The sequence below is a fragment of the Ovis canadensis genome, chromosome 23 (genome assembly GCF_042477335.2).
Source record: "Ovis canadensis isolate MfBH-ARS-UI-01 breed Bighorn chromosome 23, ARS-UI_OviCan_v2, whole genome shotgun sequence".
Classification (NCBI taxonomy): domain Eukaryota; kingdom Metazoa; phylum Chordata; class Mammalia; order Artiodactyla; family Bovidae; genus Ovis; species Ovis canadensis.
This window is the reverse complement of record NC_091267.1, coordinates 44,567,075-44,588,689: the sequence shown is the minus strand read 5'-3', so window position 1 is coordinate 44,588,689 and position 21,615 is coordinate 44,567,075.

The window sequence follows — 21,615 nt, the reverse complement described above, 5'->3', positions numbered from 1 at the left end:
CAGATGCCATGAACTTCGTTTTCTGAATGTTGAGCTTTAAGCCAACTTTTTCACTCTCCTCTTTCACTTTCATCAAGAGGCTTTTTAGTTCCTCTTCACTTTGTGCCATAAGGGTGGTGTCATCTGCATATCTGAGGTTATTGATATTTCTCCCAGCAATCTTGATTCCAGCTTGTGCTTCTTCCAGCCCAGCCTTTCTCATGGTGTACTCTGCATAGAAGTTAAATAAGCAGGGTGACAATATACAGCCTTGACGTACTCCTTTTCCTATTTGGAACCAGTCTGTCGTTCCATGTCCAGTTCTAACTGTTGCTTCCTGACCTGCATATAGGTTTCTCAAGAGGCAGGTCAGGTGGTCTGGTATTCCCATCTCTTTCAGAATTTTCCACAGTTTATTGTGATCCACACAGTCAAAGGCTTTGGAATAGTCAAGAAAGCAGAAATAGATATGTTTCTGGAACTCTCTTGCTTTTTCCATGATCCAGCGGATGTTGGCAATTTGATCTCTGGTTCCTCTGCCTTTTCTAAAACCAGCTTGAACATCAGGAAGTTCACGGTTCATGTATTGCTTAAGCCTGGCTTGAAGAAGTTTGAGCATTACTTTACTAGCATGTCAGATGAGTGCAATTGTGCAGTAGTTTGAGCATTCTTTGTGATTGGAATGAAAACTGACCTTTTCCAGTCCTGTGGCCACTGCTGAGTTTTCCAAATTTGCTGGCATATTGAGTGCAGCACTTTCACAGCATCATCTTCCAGGATTTGAAATAGCTCATCTGGAATTCCATCACTTCCACTAGCTTTGTTCATAGTGATGCTTTCTAAGGCCCACTTGACTTAACATTCCAGAATGTCTGGCTCTAGGTGAGTGATCACACCATCGAGATTATCTTGGTCATGAAGATCTTTTTTGTGCAGTTCTTCTGTGTATTCTTGCCACCTCTTCTTAATATCTTCTGCTTCTGTTAGGTCCATACCATATCAAATCCATGTTGGTATGAGGAAGCATATAGTAGGTTCTAAATGAAAGTGGAATGAATGAAAAATTCTGCCAAATTCAGTTGACTCTTGATGCTATTAAAATTGTTTCTTGCCCTTCAGTTTTTAATCTTACTACACCCTTATAGCTGTTTCAGTGCTCAGAAGTGAAAGATTATTCTTATTTTAAAATGAGATATGATATGCCATCACAAATGATATCAATGATAAAGAAAAGAGGTGTGTGGACATCTCAAAAGAAAAAAACAACAAAAAAACAGCACACCTACACAGACAATTCCCAAATGAAATTGTGGGGGGTTTTAAAAGAGTGTTATCAAAAGAAATAGCTGGCAAGGCTATTGATCAAGGTAAAATATTTAAATGGTCCATGGCATTGGGAAGGCCACAGATTAGAATACAAAAAAAAAAAATCTAAAGATAAGCAACAAGGAGTTTTCTTAGCTTAGTTTGAAGCTAGAAAAGGGAGCAAAGGAAAAGTGACAGCTTAGAGAAAATGGCTTGTTAAAGTCTAACGACTCGGCAGAAAGACAGAGGTATGAAATTCCGTGTTTCATTTCTTCTCCATAAAAGAATATAATATTCAATCTGGAAAGGGTAAATAACCATAATAAAAATAAACATAAAGTTCAGATAGTTAAAAAACTTACAAAAGCTCAAGTTTCCAGGTCCTAAGAACCCCATCCAGGGTGCTCAAAGAATGCTTGGCTGTCACCACTCAGCCACTGTTGAGGAATTATTTTAAAAGGGAGAAAAGCTAAGAGGTTGAAAATGGAAAAATATTATGCAATTTGCCAAAAGAATAAAAAGTGGATTCACGGGGTGGTAAATAAATCCTGCAGTAATCCAGTCTGAATTAACAACTCTATGATTTGTAAACTTTAAGGAAAGTATGTGGTGGTTTTACTGGAACCAGGAGGAGATCATCAAGAACAACATTCTTCTCACTTACCAAGGTTAAGACACAGGAAACATACCTATTCGATTTAAGGAAGACACAGTGTTAGGAGAGTTAATCAAAGTCCATATATTTGTCAGAACTCTTGATTACCAGGGACAGAAGTTCAGTTTAAGTTAGCTTCAGAAAACAAGCTGTCTGGGGTGGGGAGGATAATGCGCTTAAGGCATAGGCGGATGTAGCTGCTGATGTAATGAAATCAAGCTTCAGACACTCTACATCTTGGCTCTGCTTTCCTTTGTGTTTGCTTCATTTTCAGCCAGGTCCTCCCAAATGAGATGAAATATGACATTAGATTTCCAGATTTATTTTCTACCAGCTCAACAACCATAATGGGAAGAATGTCCCTATTGCTCAAGAGTTCTAGTCAAAACCCTGAGTTGCTTATTATCCTGACTTGGGACATGTGCCATCATAGAACCAACTACAGCGATTTAATCCTTTGGTTTTCCAAGCTTGAAGGACCCATCCACACAAAGCCCAAGGAGGAGAGGAAGTTGTTCTTCAAAGACATTCAATGTAAGCAAATTACAGCAAACAAGTACACCAAAAATAATGAGCTAAAGTAATGGTTTAAAAAGTAAGATTAAATAATACATTAAAAGTCCTGAACTTCATTTAAAACAATTACATAAATTTTAGATGAAGATAGACCACATCTGTCAACAAATGGTTCATTTGAAAGAAATTCAGAGATTATGTTAGACAATACACTCCTTGTGAACCAACAATGTATTACAAAAACTGGAAGAACAAATTCAATTTTACGTTGCCTTAATAGGAAAATCATAACCTAATTATGGGATGTTATGGTCCCACTGTTTTCTTCATAAGTCAGACTGCCACAGCTGAATGTAACATCTTAAAAGGACATTCCCAAGCAACAGAGCATCCAGAGGAGGCTCATTGGGATAAAGAACTAAAAACTTAAGGGGAAGACCTGAAGAAGTTGGAGATTTCCATCCCAGGAAAGGGAAAACCAAATAGCAATGTTGAAATACTTAAAAAGCAATCATATGGACTTAAGACTGATTTTGTCTGTGCTACTTCAACAGTAGGAACTACTGTGTGCAATGAAATTAAAAGGAAATAGATTCTGGAACCATCCAGTACTGTAGTACAAGTAATATTATCCTGCAAAATAACTGGCTACCTTGAGGTGAAGTGAGCTTCTCTCAAACGTAATTACAAGGATGCTATAGTACTGTGTTAGGAACCAGTTATCTGACCCAATTCTTGAAGTTTATGATCCAGCGATTTCATAAACGTTTGGTAACTTCTCCATGATGGAAAAGTCAACAGGAAATACATAATCTTTCTTATTTTTAAGAGTGAGAGAAGAACCAGGCCCTCTGGGTCTGTGATATGAATATGACTAAGGGAATTCACTCCTCTGGGTGACTGGAAGAATTTCAGTACTGTGTGGAAGTCAACTCCACATTGAAGAACCTCATAAAACAAGACACCAAGGGAATTGAAGATTTGGGCAAATGTCTCATCACCTTGGTACCATCATGCATCTGTCACAGATCAATGTGTGTTTTAAATGAATTAAACATCACTATCTGACAATTATTCTTTTATCTACTTTTTCTATAATATTTATCATCCATGAATTTATTTACTAATGTTATCTTCAATACAAATAGTGTAAAAATGTAATAAAGTATCTAAAAATGTTTTATAAATTATCAGAGCATATACATGTTGGGCATCCCCACTGGCTCAGCAGTAAACAATCTGCCTGCAATGCAGAAGATGCAGGTTCGACCCCTAGGTTAGAAAGATCCCCTGAAGGACGGCACAGCAACCCACTCCAGTTTTCTTGCCTGGAGAAGCCCATGAACAGAGGAGCCTCTTGGGCTACAGTCCACAGGGTTGCAAAGAGTCGGACATGACTGAAGCGACTTAGCATGCATACACATATATATGTGTAAGGAGTTATTGTAATTATTACTCATTCCACCATGACTTAGATAATGTAGAGTTTGTCATATGCTAAAATTTTCTTTATAAAACTATGAAGATTCACTAAATCCTTGAAAGGCACAAAATAACTAGGTAAAGGATCATATTCGTCTGAACTGAGAACTAGTTCTAGACTAAGGCGATGTTACATCAGTAGTGTGTACGTAAATGTCACTGAATAGCCCTAAGGATGAAGTGAAATCTTGTCCAAGAAAAGTGTTTTGAAATACATTGTATAAATCTAAAATCAGGATATGATCATTCTTTTCTCACTATTAGCAATTTTTCACTATCCTACTATAATGAATTAGATGTAGAAACATAGACGTCTAGGCTAGGTCAACTGTACCTGTAAATTAATATCTGAATTCTGGCACCCAGAGTGGGCAAAATCAGGTAACAGTTTCCTTACCTATGAGAGGTTGGAATACATTAAATCAGCTTAATTATTAACTATTACCAGAGGACATGGTCTTAAACATAGGGACTTTGTGGCCTCTCTGTATATCACAAATCACTCTTTCAGTATCCCTTATGTTACCAAATTGCATGGTAAAAGCTCTAGATCAATAATAAAAGTATGTGGGAGACCTATATTAAGACTACATCTTTAAAAAGGAATCGTTGAAACCATTCTGAGTCTCCATTACCATAATTCCAAAAGGCCGATAGGTAGGATTCATAAAGCCTAAATATTCTATAGATTTATGTTAGTGGCTTTTGAACAAGATGAATCTCATAACCTGGGGATGAGCGCAACAGAAAGCTGAACCTTCTCATTTTATAAATGAGAAAACAGAGGCTCAGAGCAAATAAATTCCTTAACCAAGGGGAGACTGGACTTAGCAAGAGACTGAAATTTTTAGGAAAGCTTCTCAGGAAAGTTGTATTTATTCTTAACAGTAAAATCTGACCACATACTTAATAAAATCATCCAGGAGATCTGTCATTCTTTCTCTTATGGTCACCATCCTCATCAGATGTATATTATTAAACACATAGAAGGAGGCCTGGTAGAAACTGGATGTTACATTTGAAAGGTCATGATTTATTTCCATCAATAGCCAAGATTATAATCAAAAAGGGATAAAACTGCTCCTCTATACAGCCATATAGGCTTCCCTGGTGGCTCAGCTGGTACAGAATCTGCCTGCAATGTGGGAGACCTGGGTTCAATCCCTGGGTTGGGAAGATCCCCTGGAAAAGGGAAAGGCTATCCACTCCAGTATTCTGGCCTGAAGAATTCCATGGACTGTATAATCCATGGGTTGCAAAGGGTTGGACATGACTGAGCGACTTTCACGTTTGCTTTCATACAGCCATATGTGCTTACTTCCATTCCAAGTGCGTAAGGAACAAGAATCACGCTGCTGCATAAGCAAGGTCTGCAAAGAAATGTGTTCATGCATGCAGATATGAAGGATGTGTAAGAAATGGATGATAAGTAGGCAATATTGACCTTGCTTCTACTTGGGGTCAAAAAATGCAAAGAGATTCTTTCATATATTTTATTTCCCTGGGGAGAGCAAGTGACTTACTTAAAAAAAAAAAAATCCTTGAGCAATGCAATCTCTGTAGTTTTCAGTGGTGCTTTTTCTTCCTAAGCACTATTTTACCTCAAAATAATTCTTACATAGTTCAAAAGCAAAAAGGAAAATTTGGGCAAAATCTAACCCGGTCAAGATGGATGTTAATTGCAGTGTTATAATACTAATTTGTGCATCCTTACTCAACCATGGGAAACTCATAATGACCTCATTTAACATTCTGAAAACATTTTTAGACCTTTTATAGGTTCGAATGGAAATAAATATAACTATATGTGTGGAATTGTCATTTTAATCAAATTAAATTTTCCAATTAGAGAAAGAAGTCTTGTTAAGATCACCCATAATTCGTATTCATAGGAGACTTCAGTTCAGGTTATAGAACTCTGAAAGACCATTTGGGACAAGAAATTTGATTCTTGCAATAATATGTTTATAAGTTTTTGGTGATTCTATTAAACACAAAAACACTATTTTGTAATAATGTATTAATGACCCATAGTTTGAATCTTTCAAAATGCCAGCTAGTTTAGAATTCAAAGGTCAAAGACTGGATATAATTAGAAAGTGAATAAATATATTCCTAAACCGCATCACCTGTTTAAAAGATACAAAGAGTTAAAATTTTGCTTCTTATAGCAAACCTAGACAGTGTATTAAAAAGCAGAGACATCACCTTGCTGACAAAGGTCCATATAGTCAAAGCTATGATTTTTCCAGTAGTCATGTAGGGATGTGAGAGATGGACCATAAAGAAGGCAGAGAGCCAAAGAATTAATGCTTTTGAACTGTGGTGCTAGAGAAGACTCCTAAGAGACCCTTGGACAGCAAGGAGATCAAACCAATCAATCCTAAAGGAAATTAACTCTGAACATTCATTGGGAGGACTGATGCTAAAGCTGAAGCTCCAATACTTTGGCCACCTGATGTGGAGAGCTGACTCATTGGGAAAAAACCTTGATGCTGGGAAAGATTAAGGGCAGGAGGAAAAGGGGATGACAGAGGATGAGATGGTTGGATGGTATCACCAATTCAATGGACATGAGTTTGAGCAAACTTCAGGAGAAGGTGGACAGGGAAGCCTGCGGTGTGCTGCAGTCCATGGGGTTGCAAACAGTTGGACACAACTGAACGACTGAACAGTAACAAAAAATGAAAACGCTGATACTTTTTCAGTGCAGTTTACTCAATGCTTGTCCAGGCTGTTGTGTTTTTTTTTTTTTTAAGTACATGGCCTTAATATCTATAAAGTGTAAGAGGAACTAAATCAAAATAGAAAGTTGAATCTGATGAGCTTGAAGCATTTAATAGTATCATTAATAATAGATCCATAAACTATGTCCATTTAAATACCAAAGTTGAGTTCTTAAGCAGAATAAATAAATATACTCAGTGGAATCAAAGACTTTTTAGGATGACTCATTACTTTCAACCCTGACGTTCAGCTAATGATGATACATTACACTGTTATTTCACATTGCATTTATATTACATTAGGAACAATCTTTATGACCTGATATTCATGATTTTTTAATTTTTTTCTTCCAAACTTACACATTTTTTTAACATTGGAAATCAAAAGGCACAAATCTGTGCACTATAATTAACATACTGCCTGAGGTTTATAAAATTCTGAAAGCAAGAACTTCCAGGATTCCTGAAGAGATCTAACCTTATGAGACAGATGGTCTGCAGCCATCTCATCAGCAGGCCTAGAATTGGGTCTAGGTAGAGGAGGCTGTGACCCCAGATGTGTGATTGGAGGGGACTGGAAAATGTCTTCTGTTCCACCCCTGGCCTATAGTATTCATTATCTGCTTTTTAAAAAATTGCATTCTTACAGCTCAGGGCTGTATCTGCCAGAGTCCCCTGTTACAATTCATCCCACACATGACTGAATACATTTTTTTTTCACAAATATTTACAAAGTACCTACCATGTTCTAAGTATTATTAAGAATAAAAAGATGTATGGGCCATAAGACTGCAGAATAATAGCAAGTGACAGCAAATTAGGGACAGAAAAGCTTAGGTTCCAACCTTTTCATCACGTTTTACTGGCAATAAGATTATGAATAAGTAACTAAGTCTCAGCTTCCTGAGCTGTAAAATGGGAGGATGATAGACCCATATCTCAGGACTGCTGCTGCTGCTGCTGCTGCTAAGTCGCTTCAGTCGTGTCCAACTCTGTGCGACCCCATAGACAGCAGCCCACCAGGCTCCCCTGTCCCTGGGATTCTCCAGGCAAGAACACTGGGTGGGTTGCCATTTCCTTCTGGGTCATGATTAAATGACTAAACATATGGAAGGGACTTAGGAGAGTGCTCTGCACATACTGTTGCTGCTGCTGCTAAGTTGCTTCAGTCGTGTCCGACTCTGTGCAACCCCATACATGGCAGCCCACCAGGCTCCCCCGTCCCTGGGATTCTCCAGGCAAGAACATTGGAGTGGGTTGCCATTTCCTTCTCCAATGCATGAAAGTGAAAAGTGAAAGTGAAGCCGCTCAGTCATGTCCAACTCTTAGCAACCCCATGGACTGCAGCCTACCAGGCTCCTCTGCCCATGGGATTTTCCTAAATGTTGAATAATTATAGATATTACTATACTATATATTACTATTACTATACTATATATTACTATTACTATCTAGATATTACTATTATATATATATGGATATTATTATTACATATATATATTTGCCAAGCCACATGGTTTGAGGGATCTTAATTCCTCAGCCAGAGATTAAACCTGCACCCTCAGTAGTGAAAGCATAGAGTCCTAACCACTGGATCACAAGACAGTTCCAGCAACTATTTTTATTATCATTATCAGCCATAGACACTATCTCCAAGGAATTTAAAGTGAAATAGGGAGATGAGGTATGTGTATACATAACAGTGAGACAAACTAATAGTTCAGAAAAAGAAAAGATGTCTTTGAGATAGTTTGAGGAAAAGGTCACATTTGAGCTGGATCTTAAAGTCTGAGCAAATATTTCTTAAAAGTCGGAACTACCTTAACACCCAATCAAGATTTAGCTTACTCATTCATTCATTCAACAAAAAACACTTTTTGAGCTTAAGAGAGCTACTTGAAGAGAATGAGTAGTTTTGATTACTGTGAATGAATACAGGGCTTTGTTTTGGTGGTTACATTATTTGGGTCCTTTCAAAGTCTGTTTTTAAGCTTTCCTTTGGTAGGTCTTACATAGCATTTACTCCAGGCATTCAACTCTGCTGCTTCTGTGTGATCTCTGGATATTGTTGAGCTTGCAAGTAACTGGTTGGACTTTGTTCAGCTCTGTGGTGACCTGTCTACATATACATACACATATGCATACACATACAGGCTGGTATTCAGCAAAGATTCAAGGGCATTCCCTTACAGGTTTCTGGAGCTCTTGTTTTGAATGGCTCTTTCCTTTTCAAGTTCTGCCCTGCAAATCTCAGCCATCTCAGCCTCCCCAAATTCGGGTCATCATTTCCTCAATGGGTTCTGCCTTCCTGTTCCTATTGTCTATTGTTTCCAAACCAAAAGTGGGAGATTATAGAACTAACACCTTCTCTGAGAGATCACAGTCCTGTGGCATCTGTTGTCTGATGTCCATAAACAGTTGTTTTGTAATTTAAAAATAATTTTATAATTTACTGTGAGAAGGTAAGTCTAGTCCTTCTTATTCACTTATGGCCAGAAGTACAAGTTCAAGATTGGAGATGCTGAAGAAATAAATTCTGACTCTTCTATGGTGAATAATGCCAATCAAAAGGACAAGAAACTAAGTCATCATGAGGGTCTATTAGGGTTTGTATTTTTTTTTTTAATGAATGCCTAAAAGCATAATCTAATTTTATTTTACTCATTTGGAGGGATATTTCTAGAGGAAAATTTCAGACCACTATCCAATTCAACATTTTTATCAACAACTTCAATTAAACAAGTCTATCAAATTTGACAGAAATATAAAGCTAAAAAGATTAGCTACTTTTCTGAGTGAATTCAGGAATATTTCAATAGCTGGGACAAGCTGGAATTTAATGAGAATAAATGAAAAAAAATATGTTCAAAAGACCAAGGACACAAGTAGAAGACAGAAAGATTTGCTATCTTAATACAATTTACATGAGAAATATCTATCATTTAATTTGGCCTGAAGCATAATATGAACTGTGCTGCCATTGATTTTTTTAATATAGGAAAAAAGAAGAAAAGGAAGAAAGGAAGGAGATGAAAAGAAAAAGAAAACTTCAAGCCAAAGACAATAATCCTGACTTCAGACTTCAGAGGGCAGGAACTTTTATTTATTCAGGTATCCTCTTAATTCCTCAGCCAGAGATGAAACCTGCACCCTTGGCAGTGAAAGCATAGAGTCCTAACCACTGAATCACAAGGCAATTCCAGCTATTATTTTTATTATCATTATCAGTCATAGACACTACCTTAAAGGAATTTAAAGTGAAATAGGGAGATGAGGTATGTGCATACATAACAGTGAGACAAACTGAGGAATAGTTCAGAAAAAGAACAATTAAAAAGGTCTCAATATGCTTTTGTATAGTAACTTGTGTTCAGTTTCAGGCATCACATCTTAATGTGGGACAATGATAATCAAGACTACACTCAGAATAGGAAACCCAGCATTCAGATGATTCTGGAGGGTGTCCCAATAAAGAAATATTTGAAAGCATTTTGTATTCAAATCAAAGAAGATAAAGATAAGGAAAGAAATGAAGACTATCTTCAAACAGTTGAAGAGCTAGCAAATATTTGATGCTGTCAAATTGCTCTGTGTGTTTCCAGAACAGAATATTACCACTAGTGGGGGAATGTTTGGGAAAATAGGTTTGTACCAAACAATGGAACAGCGTCTTTTTAGAGTAGGAATGAGATCACAAACATTGAACTTAATCAGCACATCAACCATTTAAAATATTTTGAAGAGGTGTTTTAAGACTGCTTAGAAATTCTCTTTTTTTTTTTAGATTATTTAGTTTTAAGACTGCCTAGGAATTCGTGAACTTTCAAGCTGGATTTAGAAAAGGCAGAGGAACCAAAGATCAAATTGCCAACATTCGCTGGATCATCAAAAAAGCAAGAGAGTTCCAGAAAAACATCTATTTCTGCTTAATTGACTACGCCAAAGACTTTGATTGTGTGTATCACAACAAACTGTGGAAAATTCTTAAAGAGACAGGAATACTAGACCACCTGACCTGCCTCTTGAGAAATCTATATGCAGGTCAAGAAGCAACAGTTAGAATCGGACATGGAACAACAGACTGGTTTCAAATCAGGAAAAGAGGATGTCAAGACTGTATATTATCACTGGGCTTATTTAACTTATATGCAGAGTACATCATGTGAAATGCTGGACTGGATGAAGCACAAGTTGGAATCAAGATTGCCGGGAGAAATACCATTAACTTCAGATATTCAGATGATACCACCTTTACGGCAGAAAATGAAAAGGGACTAAAGAGCCTCTTGATGAAAGTGAAAGAGAAGAGTGAAAAAGTTGGCTTAAAGCTCAACATTCAGAAAACAAAGATCATGGCATCTGGTCCCATCACTTCATGGGAAATAGATGGGGAAACAACGGAAATAGTGGCAGACTTTATTTCAGGGTGCTCCAAAATCACTGCAGATGGTGTCTGTAGCCATGAAATTAAAACATACTTGCTCCTTGGAAGGAAAGTTATGATCAACCTAGATAGCATATTCAAAAGCAGAGACATTACTTTGCCATCAAAGATCAGTCTAGTCAATGGTTTTTCAAGCAGTCATGTATGGATGTGAGAAGTGGACTATAAAGAAAACTGAGCGCTGAAGAATTGATGCTTTTGAATTGTGGTGTTGGAGAAGACTCTTGAGAGTCCCTTGGACTGTAAGGAGATCCAACCAGTCCATCCTAAAGGAAATCAGTCCTGGGTGTTCATTGGAAGGACTGATGCTGAAACTGAAACTCCAATGCTTTGTCCACCTGATGCAAAGAACTGACTCATTGGAAAAGATCCTGATGCTGGGAAAGATTGAAGGTAGGAGGAGAAGGGGATGACAGAGGATGAAATGGTTGGATGGCATCACCAACTCTATGGACATGAGTTTGAGTAAGCTCTGGGAGTTGGTGACAGACAGAATCCTGGCATGCTACAGCTCATGGGGTCACAAAGAGTCAGACACGACTGAGCAACTGAACTGAACTGAGGAGTTCTATTTCTCTTCCATCTCTATAAATACCTGACTCCTTAGTATCAGTGAAATAGAATAAATATTTTTAATTTTCTCAAGGTCATGGCAAAAAATCCTTAGTCAACACTATTTTACTATTATGTCTTCTACCGAAGAATTGATGCTTTCAAACTGTGGTGCTAGAGAAGACTCCTGAGAGTCTCTTGGACAGCAAGGAGATCAAACCAGTCAATCCTAGAGGAAATCAACTCAGAACATTCATTGGAAGGACTGATACTGAAGCTCCAATACTTTGGCCACCTGATGCAAAGAGCTGACTCATTGGAAAGATCCTGATGCTGAGAAAGATTGAAGGAAGGAGAAGAAGGGGACAACAGAGGATAAAACGGTTGGATGACATCACTGACTCAATGAACACAAATTTGAGCAAATTCCAGAAGATGGTGAAGCACAGGGAAACCTGGTGTGCTGCAATCCATGGGGTTGCAGAGTCAGACATGGCTTAGCGACTGAACAACTTCTACACAGACCAGTGTTCTTGCAACTAGAGGGTGATCTCAAACTTTGCCACCATAGAGAAACTCCTTAGGTGGAGACAGAGGAGGAAGAAGAGACAGGAGATAAATTTGAATCAGTTCTAATGAGGTGGATGAAACTGGAGCCAATTATACAGAGTGAAGGAAGCCACAAAGAAAAACACCAATATAGTATACTAACACATAAAGATGGTAATGGTAACCCTAAATGCAAGACAGCAAAAGAGACACAGATGTAAAGAACAGATTTTTGGACTCTGTGGGAGAGGGAGAGGGTGGGATGATTTGGGAGAATGGCACTGAAACATGAAGAAATGAATACCTAGTCTAGGTTCGATACAGGATACAGGATGCTTGGGGCTGGTGCACTGGGATGACCCAGAGAGATGATACGGGGAGGGTGGTGGAAGAGGAGTTCAGGGTTGGGAATTCATGTACACCTGTGGTGGATTCATGTCAATGTATGGCAAAACCAATACAGTATTGTAAAGTAAAAAAGTAAAATTTAAATTAAAAATAATAATAATAATTAATAAATAAATAATTTTAAAAAGCACATAATTATTATGTGTTGGGAGATATGAGAGTCATTAAAAATAACCCTTATGATTTCCATGCACTGGTATGAGTCTGTATACTACAAACCAACAGTCTATTGCACTCAACGTTTTGCCTTAATACACAGTATGTTCATTCTGATACTAATTCTTGACTGTTCCAATCACTAAAATATAAAAATACAGATGTATGGCAAAATGCAGACAATTGTTGAATAATAGGTACACAGGGATTAATTACACCATGTCTCTATTTTGTGTATGTTTGACATGGTCCATACTAAAAAGTTCTTATTTTCGTCAGCAGCTATCTTCAGAATATTCAGAAACATTCAGGAGAAGCACTTAACCCTTCTTCTAACTGTGCTGTTCTGTGCGGAGGGAATATCACTAGTACAACACTCCCTGCCTCTCTGACCTCTGGTTCCAGCTTCCCCTGGGAAGGGACCTATCTGCTAGGTGAGTTTGGGATAGGGAAACGCATATGCTGCTCATCCCCTTCCCTCCCCCATTTCAAGGAAAGCACAAACCTGGTCTACCATTCATACTGTAAGTTGTGCAGGGACAGCTCCACGTTAGGAGGCTGATCCAATGGTACCTGCTGCCAAGAGCGTAAGTCCACTTCTGGGGTGGATTATCAGGGTGTCTGTTGTTAGTGTATATCTAGGGTTTTTTTCCATCTAATCCAGGTATTAGAAAGTTGACTGTTTTCTGTGAATCTACCTGAACTTTCTGTCTTTCTCAGGAAAACTCTGAAAAAAAATAAAAGAAGGGTGCTTAGACCCAGCTAAGCCCCAGTAATTTTTACCCCATGACAAGAAAGCCTTTCCATTCCTCCCCCCTGGCATGTTCATCTTTATTAGTCAACCTTTGTAAGAAGTTTCTTCTGAAGTGCTACATCAGGTGAGTCACTACTCACTTACGCTTCCTCTCTCAGTGCTCTGAGTATATACACATTGTATTATTTACAGAATTACGTTGTCATCTGTTTTCACACCAGCTTTGCCAACTAGACAGTGCTTTCCAGAGAAAATAGTGTCTTATTCATCTGTGTATATCTAACCTTGGAATAATGCCTGGTTCTTAGTTAGGTGTGCTCAATTGTTCTGTAACAGAATGAATGAATGAATGAATGAATGAATGAGGTACTTAGACTTTTGAGTAAGTAGTTATTAATTCTGAATAGTGGTTCCTTCTTAACACCTTAGTCATTGTTGCTGATAAAATCTAAAAGCTCTAATGCCTGAGATAACCATCATATATACCAACTGAATTTTAATTTATATTGACTTTATTAATTTAGTCTGTAGGTCCAAAACCAGTGCATTAATTTACTGGGTTCTTCAGTCATTACACTGTGGGCTGAGGAGTCAGGGATCCTGAGTTTTATTTTTGGCCCTATCACTGACACAGCTTTGCCTTTGAAGAAATCACTTAAGCAGCTGGTGTCTCAGTGTGTATCTATAAGATACAGACAACAATTTTATTAGTAAAGTGCTCTAATAACATACTACGCATGTGTTAGTCAGTCAGTCATGTCTGACTCTGTGACCCCATGGATTGTGGCTCACCAGGCTCCTCTGTCCATGGAATTCTCTAGGCAAGAGTGCTGGAGTGGTTAGCTATTCCCTTCTCCAGGGGATCTTCCCAAAGCAGGGACTGAACTCAGGTCTCCTGCATTGCAGGCAGATTCTTTACTCTCTGAGCCATAAGTGAAGCCCAAAATGTTCTAATATCCCTTGCCAACTAACACTTTCCACATGAAACCTGTATTTTCAATTTTTAGTTATAATTTCAGACCATAGATAAACCTTAGATATACTTGAAAAGCAATTATGTTTAATAGCAAGATATATATATTTTTTATATTTTCACTGGGATAAAATAATTCTTTAATATTGAAAGAATCTGAATCCATAAAGTTACCTCTGTTCAATGGTGAAGTAATCATTTATATACTTTGACTAAATTAAGAAATAAAGACAAAATCTGAATATTATTAAACTTGGTGATACTTGAGGGAAAATAGTCACATTAAAATATAATAATTTATTGGTTGAATTGTTAATGTAGAAGAAGGAAAGCCTGATACAGTATCAGAATAGCTTCTTCCTTTCTAGCACCTGGAAAGTCTCCCATTCATACATTCCTGTTTTTATAGTTATTGCAGAGAAAGAAGGAAGATGAAGGAAAAGAGCTATTACTAAAATGAACAAGACATCGGTAACCAAGACTGAAATCTACCCAAACAATATCCATTCTCTTCTTTTTCCTAAATAGAAAACTCCAATTTTATTCCAAGCAGCAAGATTCTTGGGTTAAAAAAATATTTTCCAGCCTCCCTTGCAGCTAGGTGCAGCCCTGAGGTTGAGTTCTGACCAATAAGATGATGACAAAAACTGTTGATGTGCTTTCAGAGATTCCAGAGAACCCCTAAAAGGCCGACAGATTTTTACCACATCCCTGTTGCCCCTTGCCTTCCCTCTTTCTATCTGGAATGTGGACATGATAACAATCTCCAGGAATCATTTTGTAACTTTGAGGGTAGAAACCAGTGCTAAGGATAGCAGAGCAGTAAATTAGAATGAGTCTGAGTCCCAAGAACCATCATAGAATCATCTTATTAGTCCCTGGGATTTCCCGAGTAGTAACTACCTCAAAACTTCCTTTCTGTGAGGAAAATGAACCCTTCATTTGTTAAAGCCATTATGAGAAGGATGCAGATTCTAGCTGTCAAACGTGATTTCTAAGTGCCACACCACATCCTATCTCAAAAGAAAGGCAATCCCAGACCCACATAACTTTAAAAGATTAGGGGGACAAGAAAAGCATTATGAGATGTCTTACTGCTTTCATTTGCCAAGTATATTTTAAAATCTCATACTGAGAAAGGATCAGCTACCCCTAGAAACTCTGCATGGGGTCATGGCCCAAGGGCCATTTGTCTTATTTTCAACAGTCATCCAAACGAAACAGCTCTCCACCTAGTACAAAAACAAGACTCAGTTTAACTTTAAACACCTGTGACTCAAAGAATATGTGACCCCACAAGGGATATGATACTGCCTCTGATGGATATTGTTATCTTTTTTTTTTTTTATCATTATGAGTATCTGTTCATAGGTGTGTTTCTCCCTAGACTGTGAGTTTCTTGAGAGCTGAGATGACCATATTAGTCATTGTGTCCTGAAGGAACAGGCACTCCATAGATGCAAGTTGAATGAATGAGTGATTGAATGCATGAGTGAATGCCTAGGGCCTGAAGTTCTCAGGGACAGACTACAGAGATAACTAAATTCTGATGCGAGGACTGGTGGGAATGAGAAACTTCAGCAAGCATGAAGCATGTGCAGAAGCCAGCAAGAGCCAGTCCATCCTTCTCGCTGCTGGAAAAAGTGGTAAGTAAGATGGGAGTAAGAAGGGAGAGAACTTCCTTTCCCTCTATATTCAGGAAAGAGACATTTCACATTAAAAAGATGGTACTGATTACACCACTGCTTAATCTTTTCAATATTATGACAACAGGAATCTTTGTATCCTTGTTTGATGTAGGAAAACAATCAACACTTAGAGCCATAGGAAAAATCATAAACTTGATGAGAAGGGGCTTGCAGGGTGAATAGATAGGCATCACGTAGAGGGAAGCGTTTCTGTCAGAGGGAAAAACATGGCAGTATGAAAAGTCTGGAGCATTTGGAGGGTCTTTGCTACTCCATGTTATGACTGTGTCCAAGCACAAAATTCTGATCAAATTATCAAGAGCAAATTCTAAAATGGGTCCTCAAAGTGGCTTTTGTCTTCAAACATGTTGCTCAAAAGAAATATTTAAATAAAGTTCAATGTGCAAAACAACAAAAGTGGGACTTCCTGGTTGAAGAGGCAGGTGAGAAACACAAGGACTACCTGTTTCCCATCCCTCCATCTACCTCATCCTCATGTTGCCCTTGGGGAAGAAAGCACAGTTTGAAAACCACTCAGGACTGCCTCCTCGATTAGCCCACAAATAAACCCACAGGCTATGGAAATGCTCATTCCTTTACTCATTTCCCAGCAGCCAAAAGCCCATTAGCCCCAGACAAGAAGCTTAAAACTTGAGAGCCTGGAGTCCAAAATCCCTCCCCTCCCCCTGCTGTGTATTTTACCTGCCTGCTGTTCCTCAAAATGAAGCAAGAGACTAAATTATGTTTTTAACATTTGGCTGAATGTATTCACTTCATTTGATAGCATACCTTAGTTTTAAAAAAGTAATTTGTTAAATGGATTATGCAAAGTTTTAGCATTACTGACTAACATCTTCCCTCACATATGCTTATGTTAACTTCCCAAAACAGCCTTTGGCCATCAGAAAGACAAGGAGAGAGTCCAATTAGCTACCTTGGTCCATTCTCCTTGATCAAACAGCCTATTTGGTGATTCACACTCTTTCTGTTGCTCAGGTATAAATGTGATTTAGTGCCTTCCTATCTGGACACCAGATGTTTTATTTGAAAATAGTTACTAGAATATAAATGGAATGAAAACTAATCAGGTTTTTATAAATTCAAATGAGGTAGTTTCTTTCTTTGAGAAAATCTTTGGTGACTGAGTAAGGAAAGGTATGTTTTCATCAGATGAAAGTTGGGCATTGCACAAGAAAGCCCTGTGTAATCTTCCCACATAGCTTTGGGCACTCTATAAATATTAAACAGCAACAGTAAAACCACCATGGCCATGACCTGCAATACCTCTGGATTCTCTTGGCTTCTCATGAACGCTGTCTACCTATCTAATGGTATAATGTTTGTTAGAGAAAATCTGAAGTGTAATAGTCTGTCTCTACTTAGTAGGAGAGGCAAGTATGGTTCCTGTCAAGCAAGTTTAAAAGTTTGAGCATTTCTTTATAGATACAGATAATAAATTTAGTTGCTTCTCCTATGCTGTTGTTTAGTAGGGATAACTTAGAATCAGAATGTTGTTGTTAAAGCAAATTTCAATTATAAGAACAAATATGGTGTGTTTTTCAAGTTTATTTATTGTAAGGGGGAAATCGGTGAAAGTGCCAAAGGGTATAAACTTCCAGTTATAATAACATTCTGGGGATCAAATGTACAGCTGGTGACTGCAGTTAACAATATTTTACTGTGTATTCAAAAGTCACTGAGAATAAATCTTAAAAGTTCTCAAAAAATCTTTATAACTATGTGAGATGATATATGTGTTAACTAATCTTACTGTGGTAATCATTTAACAATATATACATATACTGAATCATTATGATATACACCTTAAACAGGGTTATATGTCAAATTATGTTAATATATCAATAAAGCAGGGGAAATTTTTGCTTATTATATTTGTTTGCAAGGGCTGCCATAGCAAAGTACAACTGATTGGGTGGCTTAAACAACAAGGTTTTCTCACAGTTCTAAAAGCTAGATATCTGAGTTGGAGGTTGGTTTCATCTGAGGCCAGTCTCCTTAGCTTATAGATGGTGATCTTCTCTCTGTGTGTTCACATGGTCTTCCCTTTGTGTTTATTTGTGTTCTAATCTTTTCTTCTTATGAGGACACCTGTCATACTGGATTCGGGTCAACCCATAAGACCTCATTTAAATTTAATTACATTTTTAAGGACTTATCTCCAAATATAGGTACATTCTGAAGTATCTAGAGTTATAATTTCAGCATATGAATTTTAAGAGGACATAATTTGTCCCCTAACACTTACTTTAATTTGAAGGAGCCTCATGCTTACTCACTACAAATCCCTCATTTTGTATTTGAGGAAATCTGATCTAGGGAAGTAAAGGGAAGTGCACAAGAAGAGATTCGCCATAAGGCCAGAATGAGAAAGGGACAGGAGAGTCCATTGTTCTTTTTCTGAACATTTAGAGAGGGAAAAAACTGTTCCGTGAAAACTTGGCTGTGTCCAGTGGAGCTGTAGTATAAAAGTCATTCCACTTGATCTATGGATTGGACATGGTGAAGTTTACACTAGAACTGTACACTTCCTCTCAGTCCCAGATGTAATTGCACTGACTTATGATTTATGAGCAAAACTATGCGACTTCACTTACCTATCAAAGAATGCATACACTCTAGGTATCCTCAAGACAATCCACAGGGAGCAGGAAGAAAATATTAGCATTCCTATATCATCTTTTTCATGCTAAAGTGAGAAACAAATTCGTTTAGATGCATTAAATATATAGATTGACACTGGTCCCATGTCATGTGGCACTGAGGGGAGAACAGACATTTTCCAGAGCAGCACTGTAAGAAGTTGCCACGACTTACAGCTTATAATCCTGTGTCTGGTTAAATGAATATATGGTTTATATTATCCAGTTTGAAATAGATTATCCCTTTCAAAAATGAACAAATGGCTTTAAAACATTCTTTCAAAGAAACAGCAGATTGAAGACAGCATAAATAATACAGCACAAGTAAATAAGAAAATGGCTGAGCTGAATACTTTGATTCCTAGTAGAAGCTCAGCATCAGACACAGTATAAGATAAAAGCAGTGATGACCTAATTACACCTGACATACTGAATGAATCACATTCTGTTCACACTCTTTTCTTTTTAAAAGAGAGAAAAAAAACCTTATGGGATTTTATATGATTAATAGAAAAAAAACCTTATTTTTTAAAATATAGCTTATTTTATCTTTATTTCATCCTTTATACACTTAATTATGATCATGTGCTCATCATGTGCAAACATGTACATCGGATGCAGTAATTCACTACATATATGTTTTACAACATTCACAATGAGGACATGTCTAAACATTTATGTATTGTAAATCCTCATTCAATTTTTGCTGCTGTATGACCTAAAATGTTTGGCCACTGGCCATAGCAGTTGAAATGGTGAAAGGCAGTTCAGTTCAGTTCAGTCGCTCAGTCGTGACTGACTCTTTGCGACCCCATGAATCGCAGCACGCCAGGCCTCCCTGTCCATCACCAACTCCCGGAGTTCACTCAAATTCACATCCATCAAGTCAGTGATGCCATCCAGCCATCTCATCCTCTGTCGTCCCCTTCTCCTCCTGCCCACAATCCCTCCCAGCATCAGAGTCTTTTCCAGTGAGTCAACTCTTCACATGAGGTGGCCAAAGTACTGGAGCTTCAGCTTCAGCATCATTCCTTCCAAAGAAATCTCAGGGCTGATCTCCTTCAGAATGGACTGGTTGGATCTCCTTGCAGTCCAAGGGACTCTCAAGAGTCTTCTCAAACATCACAGTTCAAAAGCATCAATTCTTTGGTGCTCAGCCTTCTTCACAGTCCAACTCTCACATCCATACATGACCACAGAAAAACCATAGCCTTGACTAGACGGACCTTAGTTGGCAAAGTAATGTCTCTGCTTTTGAATATACTATCTAGGTTGGTCATAACTTTTCTTCCAAGGAGTAAGCGTCTTTTAATTTCATGGCTGCAGTCACCATCTGCAGGGATTTTGGAGCCCCAAAAATAAAGTCTGACACTGCTTCTACTGTTTCCCCATCTATTTCCCGTGAAGTGATGGGACCGGATGCCATGATCTTCGTTTTCTGAATGTTGAGCTTTAAGCCAGCTTTTTCACTCTCCTCTTTCACTTTCATCAAGAGGCTTTTTAGCTCCTCTTCACTTTCTGCCATAAGGGTGGTGTCATCTGCATATCTGAGGTGATTGATATTTCTCCCGGCAATCTTGATTCCAGCTTGTGTTTCTTCCAGTCCCGCGTTTCTCATGATGTACTCTGCATATAAGTTAAATAAGCAGGGTGACAATATACAGCCTTGATGTACTCCTTTTCCTATTTGGAACCAGTCTGTTGTTCCATGTCCAGTTCTAACTGTTGCTTCCTGACCTGCATACAGATTTCTCAAGAGGCAGGTTAGGTGGTCTGGTATTCCCATCTCTTGCAGAATTTTCCACAGTTTATTGTGGTCCACACAGGAGGTGCTTTTCCACAGCAGGTGCCCTGACTTTCTTCAACAGCTTCCTGGTACTCAGCAGATCTGGATTTTGGTGCATCGGTTTTGGTTTTAGTTTTCATTAAATTTTAATGTACATACAAATTTGCATAGATCAGAATGATTTTTCCCAACATGAACGCTTCATGTCTACAATACCCAGATCAAGAAATAGAACAACTGCAAGACACCAGGAGCTCCTCTCATGTCCCCTTCGAATCTCTTGATGAGCCAAGGAAAGTAACTATCATGTGTTTACACCATAACTTAGTTATGCTTGCTTTTAAACTATGTTTAAGTAGAATCATGCTATCTTTTCATTTTTGTCATTTAGGAGTTCTTTATATATTCTGAATGAAAACCCATTATATTGAAACTATGTATACATTTATATGTTTTAAAAATATCTTCTTCCATTCTGTGGCTTGGCTTGCCCTTTTACTCTTTTAATGGTGTTTTGATGAACAGGAGTTCATGTGAATATAAATCTAATGAATCAAACATGTTAATGTCTTATTTAAGTAATCATTGGAGCTTCCCTCGTGGCTAAGACAGTAAAACCATTTGCTTGCATTGCAGGAGACCTGGCTTCAATCCCTGGGTGGGGAAGATCCCCTGGAGAAGGAAATGGAAACCCACTCCAGTATTCTTGCCTGGAAAATTCCATGGGTGGAGCAGCCTCGTAGGCTACAGTCCATGGGGTCGCAAAGAGCAACTTCACTTTTAAGCAATCACTGCCTATTTTAAGGTCATGAAAATGTTCTCCTTTGTATTATTTTAAAGTTTTACTGTTTTGCCTTTAAATTTAGATCTCAATTTCATCTGAAATTATTTTTTATATAAGATAAGGTAGTGGCCAAGATTCACATTTTTAATATGAATATTCCAATTATTCAGCATTATATATTTAAGGCTTCCCTGGTGG